Below are 5414 nucleotides of genomic sequence, written 5' to 3'. Positions count from 1 at the left end.
CATTCACCTGCATGAAAGAGAAATTTCCTGTTCCAAAGAATCCGTTTACAGAAAGTTTGGAGGCATGGAAGAAGTTATTCAGCATATACATTTTGCGTTTCTGTATAGAATGACCAATTGATTTGTTTCAAGGTAATCTTGGTTCTAACTGCTAATCCAGACCGGAAGTACCTAATCTTTACAGACCTCCTGGAAAAAAAAAAAGGAATGTTTTCCTTTGCTTGCCACAGATTCAACTATAAGATAAACCTCAAAGAAGAGTGTGCCAAGCCACCCAAAGGGCTCACTGTAAAAGAAAAAAAAAATTCCTAAAATTTTAAATGCTAAGAGAATACAACAGTTATATGCACTAAACCACAAATCAGGTTTTAAAGGGGGATGTGAAAATCAGAAATAGGAAAGGACAAAGATTTTTAACTTTATTTCCTAGAATATTGATTTCATATTTTTGTAACTAATACATCAATATTTCTGATTAGAAATACTTATGTGATTTTGTACTGCCACAGTTATAAGTCCTTTTAGAATTTTTATAGTGCTGTATTCAAAAGGTATAAATTAGATACTTAAAAATCTACATAGCTAAAGATATTTAATTACATAGATATTTATGCTAAGGTCTTGATAATCATATCTATCACTTTTATGCCATTATCTCATTATTTGGTATGAAAATACATTTAGTTAATGATGTTTTAGTTTCCTAAGGGAATTAATATGATTTCTAAAAGTATTCATAGCTAGAAATGCTTTGTAAGCTCTGGAGAAATTTGATCAACAAGTAAAATCAGTGTCTTCATTCCTGATGCATTTTAGAAAGAATCAACGGTTACTCAAGTGAGAGTTATTTAAATAAGTGACTCAGGGAAGGTGAAGTACCATGGTAGAGAGGTAAGTCTTAGATATATAGTTTCAGATTTCACAATTGCAAAGCATTTAGAAGGAGATACTTTCTTAAATCTCTGAGGCTTGTCCATTATGCTAAATTATAAGAAAAGATCTACATGGATAGCATTTGAAAAATGATATGCTTCTTTCCATCATCATTTTCCTACCAGAAAACTCAATGTAATTTACTTTTTAATAGTGTATGTTCTTTTACATCAAAGGCAAAATTACATACCTTCTCTGGTTTCTGTGTTTTGTGAAAAAAAAAACATTATTTCTTATCGCTCTCTTAAAATTTCCTATAATATATGCATTGTCATTATAATACACAGAAACTATTTTTAGAAAGAGGGAAAGAATGTATTACAAATCAAAAGAACCAAATAATATACCAAATAATAATTGTTTTAAAATATTCTTTTTTCATCACCTTGGAAAAGATGCAATTTCTGTAATATTTTAATTTATTAGATAAATGTTTGAGAAGATTTGAGGTTACTTTCCCTGTTGCTATACTTTTTTTCCTTCTGTTTATATGAGAAATAGCTCAGTTATAGAAGCCTTCTAGTCTGTCAAAGGGGACTTAATTCTCTTTTGATGAATTCTATATTGAACAAGACAAGGGAAACAAATGATGGAGTTTGAGTCAGATGGAAAAAGAAAAATGAAATGTAGAGAATGGGGAGAATCAATGACTCCCAGTTTAGCAGTTTGAAAAGAAGGGGAAAGAAAGGTCTACTCAAGGAACATGTATAAAAGACCCTTGGTAATGGATGACAGTGTGGGGACTGACTGAGGGAGCAAGCAGTGGGCGGTGGGGCTGGTGGGGGCGACAGGGCAGGGGAGAGCACTGGGGCAGAAAATTGGGACAACTGTAATTGAACAACAATTTTTTAAAAAGAAACAAAAGAAAAGCTAATGCAAATTGGTGCCACCAACTAAGATACAGACTACAAAAGGGATAAAGAGTTTGAAGAAGATAATGAGTTCAAAGGTAGTGACAAGCATACATTTAAAAAATTGAAAAAAAATAACCCTAGAGGGAAAATGTAAGCGCCTATGGTAACTCACTGAACCCTACCCTCTCCAACTCACAGACACCCTCTCCAAATGCTAGACGGAAGACCCATTTTGAAGGTAAGTTTTCCAATGCTGATCTGAAAAATGGACCTCAGTTTAGGGAAGCACATAACACCTTATAACTTAGATCATCCCCTGGAGTTGAAAGGTAAAGTATAATGTAACATACCCCATAGCCAGAGGATAAATCAGCTTGGGTTACCACTGCATTATTTGGCTACCCTCATCAGAAACATAAACCGTCTCCACAAGTTTAAGATAAAACAGGAGAGGCCTGATCATTTGACTCAAACAAAACCATCTTAAGTGCAATTGCTATCTTCCCTCCTGATATGGCACAAGACTCCTTGTCAAGTGCAGCTGCAGACTGTATCTATGAGGATTACAGTTGAGTTTTTTTAACCTGTTCTTTTCTCTTACACACACTCACTAATATAATCATCTTGTTTTTATTGAAACATGATAAAAGTTGCATAAAATCTGCAAACAGTAACTACACGTGGAGAATTCCACCAAAAGTGGTACCACCCTGAGACAAGTCTTGAAAGGTAATAGCTTTGTGGGATTTGGCTGCCTGTTGATAATATTTCATGTAAGTTTCCACAGCCAAAAAGAAGCACATAATTCAAGGGATTTTTGTAGCTTTTCCCACCATATGTGAAAATACAAAGGAAGAAAGTGCATAATACAGCCATCTAATAAAACATTGGGGTCGTTCTTACTGACATGGCCGTACATCGGTGAATATAAAAAAATAGACTTTGGCACTTTTATTTCTTATCATAATATTACCATCACTTATTTCCTTCCCTATGAATATTTTATACTCCACCCATTCTATGACCCAACCCAAAATAAATCTGATCCAAGCAAACCCTGTGTGCTTATTTAAACAATGCAAGCAAGTATAAAAGATTAAGATAAAGCTCCCACTAAAAACTGAGAATGTCAAAAAAATAAAACTAGTTAAAGTTTTTTTCAACAATATTTGTTTTAAATATTATTCTCCCAGAGGCACTGTAAGTAGCATGGAAGATTTCAAGAAAGAAGCATTCCCTTGTGTAATGTTTAATAAGCACAGAAACCATTTTTTTCCCCAGAAACCTATGTTGTAAATCAGCTATACACTGAAAAATTAAGGTAATTATTTGTAAGATTCAAACACAGAAGGTGATTCAGTTTTTGTCACAGTGATAATTGCTTCAAATGTTTCTTGTTTAATTAATCAATTAATTAGTTGTTGAGCATCTATTATTATGAATTTCAGACCTGAGCTAAAAGAATTAGCAATGCAACTATATATTTACATGCACACACAATGTATATAAATGTATATAAGTGTAGATACATTATTTTAAATATGAAAATGTAAAAAATGGGACCAAAAGATTACAATCAAATGTTCTAAAGTGCCCTGATTCACCTAAGAGTATTGATGTTTAAGATTCACAGGACAAATATAGACTTCAGAGAAAGATATTTCTTTGTATAGTGAAGTTGAGAGAGAAAAAGATGGATAATTCTACTAAAAGTGACTCAGACAACTAGATTGTGTATCCTCTGTGGTCTTTCCAAATATTTGGTTAAAAAGTAAAAAGCTTTTCAAAACACAAACCAGACAAATTCTATTGATTTGGCCTCTTTCTCTGTGTTGACTAAGTCTGGTGCTACTTTATTGAGGAGTAATTGATGATGAAAAATTGTATATATTAAAGGTGTAGAACTTGATGATTTGAAATGCATATACATTGTGAAATATTCACCATGATTAAGCTGTTTTTGTTTTTTTGTGCTGTGTTTACAGTTTGGATTATTTTTACCATGTATATGCATTAGCTATTTAAAATAAATATATAACACTGTTAAATAAAATGATTTGCTTATCAAAGATAATAATAATAATAATTCAACTTTAGTTAGTCTTATGAACTGGAGTGGATCACTGCTTACAATGAGTTAGTTGACTACCTCCATTTATCCACATGCCCACTCTGGCCCTTTAAGCTGCAAAGGCAAAGCAGGCTGCAAAGGCCTCTCGTGGTATCGTGGTATCGCCAGCTGCAGTCAGGAAGGGCCATTTGGAGTTCAATATGGAAATGAGACCAGAGCTGGAGTGGGAGCTTGTGGAGTTTTACACAATGTCAGTCCACCCTTTCCCTGTGGAATAGGAATTGTTGGCAAAGTAGACATCCTCTCATAGAATAATCTCAGCTTTCTCTTTGAAAAACATACAAAAAAGAAAGAGAACATTCTAACATGCAACCATGAGGAATGTGCATTAGGATCCTGTGTAGAAGGACAAAAATCTGTATCTTGAATCAGGATTACTGACTGCCCTCCATATGTCTGTTGGAACTAATAATTAGATGATCCTTTTCTTCATTTTTGTCTAGTGATATTTGAAAGCCTATGGCCTTCACTGCACTATATTAAGTAACCAGTAAAAAGCAAAGTTGAATGGAATGTCCCAAAATTATCCAGTAAGTTCATCCTAAGAAAATAAATAACCAGAATGATTCAAGTAAAAAATTCCATTACCACTCTTTTATTCTAATTATTAAGTTTATTTTGGCTACATTACCCTAACATCTATTGTATCAGAATCAAAATATACTAAAATAACTGTACTGAGTTATATTTTTACTATGAATAATAAAATGCAATTGTCTGTGTTGGCAAACTTATTTTAGAGCTATTTTAATAAATGATCTAACCTTACATCTCCCTAATCTACAAACCAAACAATTTCAGTCACCTCAAAGGCTGTGCCAAATAAGGTTAAGAAATAATGCTGAGGGAATCTGAGGTTCCACAAACTCTTCAAGGATTTGTTAATACCTTTTCATCAGCATTTGCCTATTAGAGTTACTGTATCCCTCTAAAATGCTAGCATTCAATTGAAAGTCTAAGATAGAAATTTTATAAAATTTCTCTGGGAATGTCTTATAATATTTTATATTATCAATTGCAGGATTTTGGCATTGACGTCTATGTGGCATCACTGAGGTTTCTATTCTGTAATCATAAATTCTACTTCACACAGAGGAAAGTAAATTGTTCATTTTGCACTAGTTTCACAGGAAGCTCACTCATTTCAATAATGTAGAGGCACTGACAGTAACTTTCTTCAGGAGTGGGAGTATTGCGATGAAAAAAGAATCTGATACCCTGAGCTGAATGAACACTGAGAAACCCCTGGTTCACTCTGGAGTGTGTCACCCAGCAGTCAAGGGAAAAGAGACTTCCTTGAAGCCCACATGTCTACCTTGCTTGCTCTCTCTTCTCTGACAATATTATTTTTCACCATCTTGCCTAATGCCATATAGCACCAGAAGAGGTTTCCAGAATCTGGGCTATACATACAAGGGAAAGTAGTGTGAACCCAATAAGATTAAGAAATATTACATAGTATGTTTTACTCAGTTCTTCATCTTCTCCTTTCTCAT

Source organism: Phyllostomus hastatus, unplaced genomic scaffold (assembly GCF_019186645.2).
Source record: "Phyllostomus hastatus isolate PE091 unplaced genomic scaffold, TTU_PhHast_1.1 phas_contig_34, whole genome shotgun sequence".
In the NCBI taxonomy this organism is placed as follows: Eukaryota; Metazoa; Chordata; class Mammalia; order Chiroptera; family Phyllostomidae; genus Phyllostomus; species Phyllostomus hastatus.
The sequence above is the reverse complement of the archived record's forward strand: the minus strand, read 5'-3'. Positions refer to the sequence as shown.